The 13114-nt window shown below is 44.4% G+C and overlaps 1 protein-coding gene and 1 long non-coding RNA gene across 8 annotated transcripts in view; one reads left to right on the top strand and one right to left on the bottom strand.

Moving 5' to 3' along the window:
- The window catches only part of LOC113651658, a 187773-nt gene that overhangs the window by 4088 nt on the left and 170571 nt on the right, over positions 1-13114 (top strand). For 2 of the 7 annotated variants that reach the window (XR_007140702.1, XM_047814376.1), the window contains exon 3: positions 1740-1908. The gene's annotated coding sequence lies outside the window, so the exon portion shown is untranslated. Of the gene's footprint in view, positions 1-1739; positions 1909-1993; positions 2148-2194; positions 3884-3973; positions 3989-5768; positions 6398-13114 lie in introns of those variants that run through there. The other 5 variants (XR_007140700.1, XR_007140701.1, XR_007140699.1 and 2 more) reach the window with 5 other exon arrangements.
- On the bottom strand, positions 3412-4695 carry LOC125141464. Its single transcript, XR_007140851.1, has 2 exons — positions 4205-4695; positions 3412-4074 (listed from the first exon to the last, which is right to left on the bottom strand). It is a non-coding gene; the product is annotated as an uncharacterized LOC125141464 (long non-coding RNA).

Genomic DNA, 13114 nt, shown 5'->3' with positions numbered 1-13114 from the left:
GACCCCCTACAGTTCGCGTATCGTCCAAACCGCTCCACAGACGATGCCATTACCACAGCCCTCCACTTAGCCCTCACCCATCTGGACAATAAGGACACTTATGTACGAATGCTGTTCATAGACTTTAGTTCAGCATTCAATACAATCATCCCTCAGCACCTGATTGGGAAGCTGAGCCTGCTGGGACTAAACACCTCCCTCTGCAACTGGATCCTGGACTTCCTGACTGGGAGACCTCAGTCAGTCCGGATCGGGAACAGCATCTCCAGCACCACCACACTGAACACTGGAGCTCCTCAAGGCTGCGTGCTCAGTCCACTGCTGTTCACTCTGCTGACTCACGACTGTGCAGCAATGCACAGATCGAATCATATTATTAAGTTCGCCGATGACACGACCGTGGTGGGTCTCATCAACAAGAACGACGAGTCAGCATACAGGGAGGAGGTGCAACAACTAACTGCCTGGTGTAGAGCCAACAACCTTTCTCTGAATGTGGACAAAACTAAAGAGATGGTTGTGGACTTCAGGAGAGCACAGAGCGACCACTCTCCGCTGAACATCGACGGATCTTCTGTAGAGATCGTCAAGAGCACCAAATTTCTGGGTGTTCATCTAGCGGAGAACCTCACCTGGTCACTCAACACCAGCGCCATCACCAAGAAAGCCCAGCAGCGTCTCTACTTCCTCCGAAGGCTGAGAAAGGCACATCTCCCTCCCCCAACCCTGACCATGTTCTACAGAGGGACCATTGAGAGCATCCTGAGCAGCTGCATCACTGTCTGGTTTGGGAACTGTACGATCTCGGATCGCAAAACCCTGCAGCGGATAGTGAGGACAGCGGAGAAGATCATTGGGGTCTCTCTTCCCTCTATCATGGACACTTACACCACACGCTGCGTCCGCAAAGGCAACAGCATTGTGGATGACCCCACACACCCCTCACACACACTCTTCACCCTCCTGCCGTCTGGAAAAAGGTACCGAAGCATTCGGGCCCTCACGACCAGACTGCGTAACAGTTTCTTCCCACAAGCCATCAGACTTCTCAATAACCGAACTGTACTATACTGAGCACAACATACACACATATCATCTGTATGGACTGCACAGACCCTCACAAAACACACACACTGTTTTGCACACTTTTCTGCTGTTTTTGCACATATTGGACAATATCTCAGTCATCTGCTGTTTTTTGCACAACTCCATATATAATCCAAAGGACCTGCTGCTAAGAACCTGCTGCTGTTCATTCTTTTACTGCACAAAATACTGTTTGAACATTCAGTATTTACACTGGTCGGTCGGCGCTGTTTCTGTTACTGTGTATTGTCTTTTGTGTATTGCATTTTTTGTACTTTTTGTATTGTCTTGTAACTTAATGTCTGCACTGTTTTTTGTCCTGCACTGTCTTTTGTCCTGCACTGTCTTGCTTGTCTTGTCCTGCACTGTTTGCACCAGGTTGCACAGTTGCACTTTATGTGGCTAAGACTACTTACATGTCCTTAGCCCTGTCTTTGTTTTATGTAGCACCTTGATCCTGGAGAAACGTTGTCTCATTTCACTGTGTACTGCAACAGCTATATATGGTTGAAATGACAATAAAAAGCTTCTTGACTCTTGATATAATATATAATATAAAACTCTTCTTGTTTTAAATTCTCACTGAGGGCTAAAGATGAAACCCTAGAAGCGCCCCTGCTATCTATGGATAATTCTCCACCCTTTTCTTTCAGCCGACCAGAGTCCGCTCTTCCAGAACCAGAACCCATGCAGGTGGATCCTACTGGTCTCTCACTGTCAGAGCGTCATGGAAGACTTACTCTAGGATCGTGTCTATACTGTGGAGCATCGGGGCATACCATCATCTCATGCCCCATTCGCCCACCACCACCACCACACCTGGTGAGTGTTATTCAGCCTGATCCATCTTTTTACTCACCATTGTAAAGTCAATGTCTGATATGTGTTCCCCATCACTGTGTTTCAGTCTCAGCCCTCCTCCATTCAGGATTAACTAATTAAACCACATAAGTCCGTCCCACACCACTGTATTATTAGATAAAGTGCTGTGATCTTATATGATAAAACATTCAATAAGGTGTTAATACGATCAATTCTGTTATATTTACAATGTTAACAAACTTATTGATGCTGTACCTGTTCCATCCTCCACATTTTGCTCACCTAGTTTGTCTGGCACATCCTTCTCTACCTTTTCACACAAATGGACACTGAGCTGCTCACTAGGGAGGAATCCCGTCTGAAAGTTACCACTTACTTACTTGTTCCCCTCCCTACAAGCTTGTTTAAATCCTGTTTGTATTCATTGTGCCCTGCTGTTCTCAGTATTGTAAATGATTCCCTGCATACTGGTGTTGTGCCAGCAGCATTGACTGGTGACTGGTTTTGTCTGTACGGGTGTTCCTCAGGGTTCCATCTTAGGCCCCTTACTTTTTAGCATGTACATATTTCCACTTGGATTGCTTTTAAGATCACTTGGGCTTAATTAGCACTTTTATGCAGACCACACTCAGATTTATATTCACTTTAAGCCTAATCAAAATTTAGACCTTTCTTTTTTAACACGCTGTATTGCTGAGATAAAAATGTGGGTGTCTCAAAATTGTTTGTGCCTCAATGCTGATAAGACAGAGCTTGTCTTGCTTATTGGTCGTCCCTCACCAGCTTCACAAAGCTGGTTCACTGTTTCTAAATGTAGATGGCTCTGTTCTGGAAGTACAAACCAAATGAAAAAATAATCTTGGATTCAAGTTTGTCTTTTGACCCTCACGTTCGGCACATTGTAAAGAACTCATTATTTCATCTCAGAAATATTGCTAGACTTCACCCTATGTTATCTCACTCAGTGACTGAAAGGCTTATTAAGACTTTTGTGTTCTCCCGCTGTGACTAAATCCACACATAATAAACTGCAATGTGTGCAAAATTCAGCTGCTAGGATCCTGACTGGGGTCAGGCAAAATGAGCACATTACACCAATTCTCAAGTCCTTGCTGATAAAAATAAAACTAATAGAAAATCTATAAATTACATAGAAATTTCTATACTTCTGCACAAATAAAGACGGACTTACTTTATCTGGCTGTTGCACTTGCTGATGCATCGCTGCCGGCTGTGCCGCATCCACCGCCTGCTTCACCGCATTGGGAAGTAACTCCTCGAGTGCTCCCCTTACCGTTTCCCGGCAGTTGCAGACGGGTGGAAGCTGCTGCCCAGTTTGGTCGGAGACCACCCTTCTACGCCGAACCGGACTAATTGGGCGAGGGGATGTCATCGTGAACTGTAAGAGAATGAGTAACACCCACCTAGCGGCTGCTCTATTTATAAGCTGACATTATAATTACGCACAAATCAGATGTGTGTTATTGGTCATTTCCCTCTTCCTCCTGCTCCTCCTACACACTTATTGGCTAAAATCTTTGTGACAGAAGAACCGATCCGAAACACGCCGTAGAATTCCAGCCTCAGTCCGTCATTCTGTTCTACACCACATAATTATTATTATTATTAAATAATAATGAATGAAGACATGAGACACAGAAGACATGTTTGTGTTCTGTTTATTTTAATAGTTTTAATAGTTAAATTGTTCATTGTTGCACACGGAAAATCTGCCAACTCAAAAAGGACAAAGAAATAATTGACCTTGAAAAAGTCTGAAGCTTATTTAAAGACTGGAACACAACTGACTGGAACACATTGTCATCTGTCCTTTTTGTGTTGGTAAATCTGACAAACATGTCTTCTGTGTCTCATGTCTTCATTTATGTCTGTGTTGGTACCTGAATCTGTAGCTGTTTACTGCTCCACATATTCATATTTGTATCTGTATGTATAAAGTCTGATTTAAACCATGGCTAAGGACATTAACTCATTTATAACATATAACCAAACACGTGTTGCTATTCTTCTCATATTGAACCTGACAATGTTGTGCACTGACCAGGGCGGCGATGATCACCCTGAAGAGAACGTGGGCAATGATGCAGCCCAAGAAGGCCCAGTTCATAATTTTAACCCTCCCTTGGCTTCTTGGTGTTTTCCACACTGATAGAAGATAAGAAATAAAAAGGTTCCTTCTGAAAACATTAACAGACAGAACATATCTGGAAAGCTTGTAGGTTTCTATATATACACACCTTTATGGCTGAAAAAGCAATAATGCTGCAATACTCACACATGAAGCCAAGGAAGATTATCATGACGACCTCCAGAGCAATTGATAAAGAAGCCAGGGTAATGACTGCCACACTGTGGCCACAATTCGCCTCCCTAGCAATGTGGCCGCAATTATCGGCCAGCATTGTGAAGCCCAAAAGGACTTGTGCCAGGGAGGATGTGGCCTCTAGTGTGTTCATGTCCATCAGCTGTGAGAGAGAAACACCACATGACCACATTAGCATGACCTACATTTTAGACCATAGGTCACCAACAGACAGACCGTGGTCCGGACCCGGACCCAGAAGCTGCCCAATACGGACCAATCCACTCAAATCTGAAGACAGCGTCCCTGAGACAGCTTTCCCAGGTCTGAGGACAGTAGCCCTATACATCCTGACCATGTTTGGCTCTACATACAACTGTGAGGCAGCTTTCTCTACAATGAACATAATCCAAACTAAATATGGTTCCAGGGTCACTAATGAGCAGCTCCACATGTGTACGAGAGCGGCCCATTTATTTATTTATTTACCCACATTTGTAATAATAGATTTTATTTTTTATTTGTGTGTAAAATGTACAATTGTTTAATAATCCAACCTCAATTCATCCTTTTCCAGGACTTTGACTTTTTTTTTATTGCTCCTTGGAGTTCATGTTGTTTACCATAAACATGTATCTGTAGTGAGATCATGTGATCTTTAATTCAAACAACAACAACACTGAATTAAGAATTGAATCAACAAACCATAAAGTGAACTTGTGTATATTTTAAACAAACACACAACAAACCTTTCAACTTGTGTATATTTTTAAAACAAATATATATACACAAAAAATTTAAATAAATACAAAACATAAATTGAACAATTAAAAACTTAACATAAAAATTATCCACCTTTCTTTGGAGTTGGACATCCACCCTGCTGCACCTGAATAATAATAACAACAAACAGAAGTAAACAATGAACAATTTAACTATTAAAACAAGAGTCTTTGAATCAGCTTCAGACTTTTTAACAGTTATATGTTATAAATGAGTTCATGTCCTTAGCCATGGTTTAAATCAGACTTTATACATACAGATACAAATATGAATATGTGGATGATGTACAATTATTTTATCAATAATATAATCATTATTATAATATAATAATAAGCTAATATAGAGTAAATAACCACTGACAAAGTGTGTTAAAGCGTCTGTATTTGTCCGACCGAGTGTTATTACTACTTTTCTTTGTGTATATAATGTGTACAAGAGTAAAGTTTACGACTTGTTTCTTCTGAGTCTGCCAGAACTTCCTTCTTCCTTGCTTTGTGTCTTTGTTGTCTTTTATTACTTTTCTCTCGTTTTGCTGCATTGATGTCACTTTGTCTCTTTATTGTATTGGATGAGATTGTCACATAAGGATAACCAGATGTTGGTGGTATGGCAGTTACTCCACTCTTAACATTTCTATCAACACACCGTGAGGGTTAATAATGCACTAAAGTAATGTCAAATAAACTAAAGGAAATGGGGACACTGTTGTATGGAATAAAGAAAGTGAATGTATCTGATTAAACCTGTGAAGAAGAAGAGATCCAGAAGGAAGCTGATACAACAACAGGAGGAACAGACACTGTACCTAGACAGTTGGATAAAGACCCATCATCTTGCTGAAAGAAGTTTATAGAATTGTTATAAGTTTTCTTTACCATTTATACGAACTTACGTAATCGTTTGTCTGCTCAAGAAATGATGTAATGTTCAGTAGCATGTTTAAATGTCAAGATAGAGAGTAACATTGAAAGCTTGATGTGAAATCACAAGGTTTTGTGTCAGCAGTATAAGAAACACAGTCGGCATAAAAACACAATCAGCAGCGGCAAAAAACCTGAAGAACTAATTATATTTATATATGTATATTTATCTATATACATTATTTTCACTTATATTTTCATATTTTATATAGTTTTTTATACAGTTGATACTTTTTTATTTATTTATCCCCTTTTGGTTTATTTTTTAATCCTAAATTGTGTTCCTTTTTTTATGCTTATATACCAGACAGATGTAAAAAGCATGTCACTGCATGTCGTACCCTGTATGTACGTGTATGTGACACATAACTTTTGGTTTTTAACTTGGAGACTGTTTCTTGGTTTATTTTATTCTCTTCTACTTACACTAGAATTGTTTGATTATTTGAAGCAGATTTTATTTGTAATTTGACTTTACATATATTACACACATTTATCTGTATTACACTGCTTTTAATAAAAACAAGGCCTCCCATTGTGAGGATCCTGATAAGACAAGAAGGTCTAAGTCTGACTCCTTCATCTAAAGATACAAACAATAGATTAGGTAGAAGAACTTGAAGAGGACCGAGGGACTTGGAAGGACACCTGCGTTCAAGGTAAGACCGACTCTGATAGTTGATCTTGTGTTTTCAATACTAACCCAGTTAGGTAATAATAGTGTGGAAGGTTTTCTACACAATCCCCAAACAAGTGTCACTGAGGGACACGTACGTCAGTATAAATGACTTCAGGTGTAATATCTTTTTGGTCAGAGCAGCGTGTCACAGCAGGTTAGAGTACAGTTATAGTGTACAAGGGATTAAAACCTTCATATTGTACATAATATGTGGACTCGGTGTATAACTACGTTATATTTGCACATAAAGACAATTTCACAGACTATTATTGGCTTTACGGACGTGACGTTTCCCAACTGGAGTCTTCTGAATGCTGACCTGTCCTGTATTATACAAGGGTAAAAGTGCATGAAGAGAACTATGAACATAGACAACTCATTAATAAATATATAGTAATATTAATGTGATGATTAGGCTTTTTTCTGGATATAACAATGTTATTCATCTTGTGTTCAAATTAACATCTCTGTGTGTGTGGAGGGGTCTGTGTGTGTGTGTGTGTGGAGGGGTCTGTGTGAGTGTGTGGAGGGGTGGGTGTGTGTGTGTGATAAATGTTATAAATTTATTTAATATTTTATTTAATTACTTAATTTATTTAATATTCATTTTATTTAATTTATTTAAATTATAAATGAGATAAAAACGTGGGTGTCTCAAAATTGTTTGTGCCTCAACGCTGATAAGACAGAGCTTGTCTTGCTTATTGGTCGCTCCTCACCAGCTTTGCAAACCATCTTAGTTTCAAGTTTGTCTTTTGACCCTCACGTTCGGCACATTGTAAAGAACTCATTTTTTCATCTCAGAGATATTGCTAGACTTCACCCTATGTTATCTCGCTCAGTGACTGAAAGGCTTATTAAGACTTTTGTGTTCTCTCGCTGTGACTATTGAAGTGCACTTCTAGCTGGGGTTCCTAAATCCACAATGTGTGCAAAATTCAACTGCTAATGAGCACATTACACCAATTCTCAAGTCCTCACACTGGCTTCCGGTCAGGTTCCGAGTAGATTTTAAAGTCCTCATGCTAACATACAAGGCACTGCATGGTCTTTTTTATTTTATTTTTGGGTGAACTATCCCTTTAAGGCTTGCTTTACTAAGCCTGTGTCTGTGTGTCCGTGTGCATGTATCTGTGAGGCTCTGTGTGTATTAAACTAGTGATGCAAATTGCCATAAAAACTGTGAAAGTCCTTTGGGATGACTTCCTTCAGGTCTTGGAGGTGTTTAAATTTCAGCTCTGTGATCTTCAGGCTGTCTGAATAGAGTGGGGTGACTGTGTGGCTGTCTGAGGTGGAGTTTCGGAGTTTGGGACTCGAGTGTGGACGCCAGTCGTCAGAATGGTTTATTTTCAAGTCCATCGTTCCATTGTTGTTGTACCTAATAGCACAAAACACAACAAAGTAATCACTGTTTCATTAAAAATATGCAACATCACAATGTCATGCCTACAGTATATTGGTAAGACATAAGATTTACATTGGTAATTACCTGATGGCTCTGATATCATGGACAGTTAGGTCACCAGGCCTTACTCCAGGGCACAAAGACTTACAGAGCCTCAGCTTGGTGAAGTCCTGGAAGAAGGTGTGGTTCATCGGGCTCTCTTCATCAAGTTAACATACTCAGCTGGGAGATACACATCCTGGTCCCTCAGACGCCTCTCGATGATGCCATGAACAGAGTCGCATTCCATCTGAGTATGCCCTTTCTCGAGGTACTTCTGAATGACGACTTTGTTTGTCTTCATGGAGAACAGAAGTAGTGTGTTGCTTAGAACTGCATTCCTGTTCCGATACCCACAGCCGTCACTCCACAGGATAAATGTGTCAGGCTCAGTGTGTGCAGAGATGTAGTCAACAATGCATGAAGCAAACTCACTGGCAGACAGGGAGGTCTAAGTTGTCGGTCTTGAAAGCACAACAGATGTTGCACTGGTCCTTGTTTGGGTGGTAAATGCCTAGGTTGAGATGCTTGAACTCATCTGTGAACACTTGCCTTGACAAAGGTGTTGCATTCTTCTCTGCTGCAGCATGACAATACACTGCATACAGATCAGCCATCGACTGAAACACAGGTTCCAGAAACTGTTTGGATGTTGTGGATCTACAGTAGTGTGAGGGCACCTTTGGCAGGTCAAAGTAGCAGTGCGTATAATTTAAAAACAGTCGAAAGTTTTAGTGCTGATTGTTAGATGACATTCATTGATTACATATTAAATAATAATAATGTTTGTAACTTGATGGGCAAAAAGGGTTAGAAGAATACAATGTCTTCAGTCAGACAAAATGCATACACCGATTTTCTATAGCGCTCAGTCTGCTAACTCATGATACGGCCAGCAGGCCGCTTCCTCAGTCCGCTAACTCCGGATACGGCCAGCAGGTCGCTTCCTCGGTCCGCTAACTCCGGATACGGCCAGCAGGCCGCTTCCTCGGTCCGCTAACTCCGGATACGGCCAGCAGGCCGCTTCCTCGGTCCGCTGACTCTGGATACGGCCAGCAGGCCACTTTGGCTCCTCAGAGGTACTGCAGAGATGCCATGGCAGCGCAGGAACTTCTGTTTATGGTTGAGGTTCCTGTGTTTCACAGATGGTGTTCAGTGTCTGTTTAGTTAACAGTGGAGAAGTTTCTGATCTCTCCTTCCCTGCTCTAGATACAGCAGCAGCACTCAGTCCGCCTACACCCAGGGTGGATACCAGGCCCAGCGGTCAGCCTACGGTGGGCATCAGCAGGCCGCCTACTCTCAAGTCCCACCCCAACAGACTCCATCTACTGCCTACCCTCAAGTCCCACCCCAACAGCCTCCATCTACTGCCTACCCTCAAGTCCCACCCCAACAGCCTCCATCTACCGCCTACCCTCATGTCCCACCCCAACAGCCTCCATCTCAAGTCCCACTCTAACAGCCTACCCCAACAGCCTCCATCTCAAGTCCCACCCCAACAGCCTCCATCTCAAGTCCCACCCCAACAGCCTCCATCTCAAGTCCCACCCCAACAGCCTCCATCTCATGTCCCACCCCAACAGCCTCCATCTCAAGTCCCACCCTAACAGCCTCCCTCTACCGCCTACCCTCCTCACAAGGTATCCTACTCCCACTCTCAGTACAGCCAGCCTGGAGCTTCTCAGGGCAACTACGACCAGTCTGGACCCTATGGTGAGGTTCACTGCTCCCACACTCTGGGTCACAAACAACACTCGGCTTCATGATCCAGATATCGGACCAGTTATAAGACATTTTAATTTTTTATATTAGATGTGTGTAGTATCTGGTGTAGTAATCATAGATCTGCTGCTACCTCATACAGGTGGTTACAATCAGGGTGGTGTGAGCGGAGGTTACGGAGGCTCTCAGCCACCCCAGCATGGAGGTTACCCCGGAGACAGCGGCGGTCGTGATGGCTACGACAGGCCAGGGATGCGTGGCAGACCTCGAAGGTCGTGGCCCGATGGATTGTGGCATGGGGTAAGTTCTGACACTCCTAACTATTTCATGTTATCTGTTTCTCCCCGTTGGGAAGCAGTGCCCTGCACACACTGTTTACAGTGGGAGTGGGAATCTGCTGATTCGACTGGTGACATTCTCGGACGGTGGAAGGAGTACTTCGAGGATCTCCTCAACCCCACCAACATGTCTTCCAGTGAGGAAGCAGAGGCAGAGGGCTCGGTTGTGGACTCGTCGATCCCCCAAGCTGAGGTCACTGAGGTAGTTGAGAAGCTCCTTGGTGGCAAGGCACCGGGGGTGGATGAGATCCGTCCTGAGTACCTTAAGTCTCTGGACGTTGTAGGGCTGTCTTGGCTGACACGACTCTGCAACATCGCGTGGCGGTTGGGGACAGTGCCTCTGGACTGGCAGACTGGGGTGGTGGTCCCTCTGTTTAAGAAGGGGGACCAGAGGGTGTGTTCCAACTACAGGGGGATCACACTCCTCAGCCTCCCCGGAAAAGTCTATGCCAGGGTACTGGAGAGGAGAATTCGGCCGATAGTCGAACCTCGGATTCAGGAGGAACAATGCGGATTTCGTCCTGGTCGTGGAACACTGGACCATCTCTATACCCTCACCAGGTTGCTGGAGGGTTCATGGGAGTTTGCCCAACCAGTCCACATGTGTTTTATGGATCTGGAGAAGGCATTTGACTGTGTCCCTTGTGGTGACCTGTGGGGGGTGCTCTGGGAGTATGGGGTCCGTGGCCCTCTGCTAAGGGCTGTCCGGTCCCTATATGACCGGAGCAGGAGTTTGGTTCGCATTGCCGGCAGTAAGTCAGACTTGTTCCCAGTGCATGTTGGACTCTGACAGGGCTGCCCTTTGTCACCGGTCCTGTTCATTATTTATATGGACAGGATTTCTAGGCACAGTCGGGGCCCGGAGGGAGTCCGGTTTGGGGACCACAGGATTTCGTCTCTGCTTTTTGCAGATGATGTTGCCCTGTTGGCTTCTTCAAATCAGGACCTTCAGCGTGCACTGGGACGGTTTGCAGCTGAGTGTGAAGCGGCGAGGATGAGAATCAGCACCTCCAAGTCCGAGGCCATGGTTCTCAGCCGGAAAAGGGTGGCTTGCCCCCTTCAGGTTGGTGGAGAGTTCCTGCCTCAAGTGGAGGAGTTTAAGTATCTTGGGGTCCTGTTCACGATTGAGGGAAGGATGGAGCGGGAGATCGACAGGCGCATCGGTGTATCTTCTGCAGTGATGCGGTCGATATACGGATCTGTTGTGGTGAAGAGAGAGCTGAGCCGTAAGGCGAAGCTCTTTATTTACCAGTCAATCTACGTTCCTACCCTCACCGATGGTCATGAGCTTTGGGTCATGACTGAAAGGACAAGATCCCGGATACAGGCGGCCGAAATGAGTTTCCTCCGTAGGGTGGCTGGGCGCTCCCTTAGAGATAGGGTGAGGAGCTCAGTCACTCGGGAGGAGCTCAGGGTAGAGCCGCTGCTCCTCCACATCGAGAGGGGTCAGCTGAGGTGGCTCGGGCATCTGTTTCGGATGCCTCCTGCACGCCTCCCTGGGGAGGTGTTCCGGGCATGTCCAACCGGGAGGAGGCCCCGGGGAAGACCTAGGACACGCTGGAGGGACTATGTCTCTCGGCTGGCCTGGGAACGCCTCGGTATTCCCCCGGAAGAGCTGGAGGAAGTGTCTGGGGAGAGGGGAGTCTGGGTGTCCCTGCTTAGACTGCTGCCCCCGCGACCCGGCCCCGGAGCTGGGCTGTGCTGCTTCATCAGACAAACACGCATGGTGGTGTAGATGCTTTCTACATGCAGACAGCTTTATATTCAGCTCTGACCCCTTGTTTCTATCCCACCTCCTGTTAAAACTGACCTTGTCAGAAGTATGTAAAAGATGGCAGGAAGTATGGAATAGTGGGACTAAAGGAAGACATCTCTTCCACATACAGGAGATTGTTGGAATTGAGAGGAAAAGATTGGGAAATAGAAAGAAGGATGTCGTCATCACGAGATTAAGAATTGGACAAACTGCACCAAACCATAATCTCTTTAGAATAGGCAAGTGTGAATGTGAAGTGTGGGGAATTGGAAATAGTGAGGCACATACAGTACTAGATAAGTGTCCTGCATGTGAAAGGGACAGATTTCAGTTATTTCAGGAATTAGGGTGGATAGGAGTGGACAATATTTCTCTAAAGGTACTGCTGGGAAGCGAGTATTGGCGATCGAGAACTCAAGAATTGTTATTTAAATATCTAAAAGACACCGGAACAATATTTTTATTTTGAGCTCTAGCTGGGCTTGGGTTAGGGTTAAACCTGGACTTGGGGTTAGGGTTAAACCTGGGTTAGGGTTAAACCTGGGTTAGGTTTAAACCTGGGCTTGAACGGAGTCAGGGCCGCTCTCGTACACATGTGGAGCTGCTCATTAGTGACCCTGGAACCATATTTAGTTTGGATTATGTTCATTGTAGAGAAAGCTGCCTCACAGTTGTATGTAGAGCCAAACATGGTCAGGATGTATAGGGCTACTGTCCTCAGACCTGGGAAAGCTGTCTCAGGGACGCTGTCTTCAGATTTGAGTGGATTGGTCCGTATTGGGCAGCTTCTGGGTCCGGACCCGGACCACGGTCTGTCTGTTGGTGACCTATGGTCTAAAATGTAGGTCATGCTAATGTGGTCATGTGGTGTTTCTCTCTCACAGCTGATGGACATGAACACACTAGAGGCCACCTCCTCCCTGGCACAAGTCCTTTTGGGCTTCACAATGCTGGCCGATAATTGCGGCCACATTGCTAGGGAGGGAAAGTGTGGCCACAGTGTGGCAGTCATCACCCTGGCGTCATTCTCAATTGCTCTGGAGGTCATGATGATCATCTTCCTTGGCTTCATGGGTGAGTATTGCAGCATTATTGCTTTTTCGGCCATAAAGGTGTGTATATATAGAAACCTACAAGCTTTCCAGATATGTTCTGTCTGTTAATGTTTTCAGAAGGAACTTTTTTATTTCTTATCTCCTATCAGTGTGGAAAACACCAAGAAGCCAAGGGAGGGTTAAAAT

This window comes from Tachysurus fulvidraco, chromosome 1 (assembly GCF_022655615.1).
Source record: "Tachysurus fulvidraco isolate hzauxx_2018 chromosome 1, HZAU_PFXX_2.0, whole genome shotgun sequence".
Lineage (NCBI taxonomy): Eukaryota > Metazoa > Chordata > Actinopteri > Siluriformes > Bagridae > Tachysurus > Tachysurus fulvidraco.
This window is presented reverse-complemented; position numbering and strand designations above follow the sequence as displayed.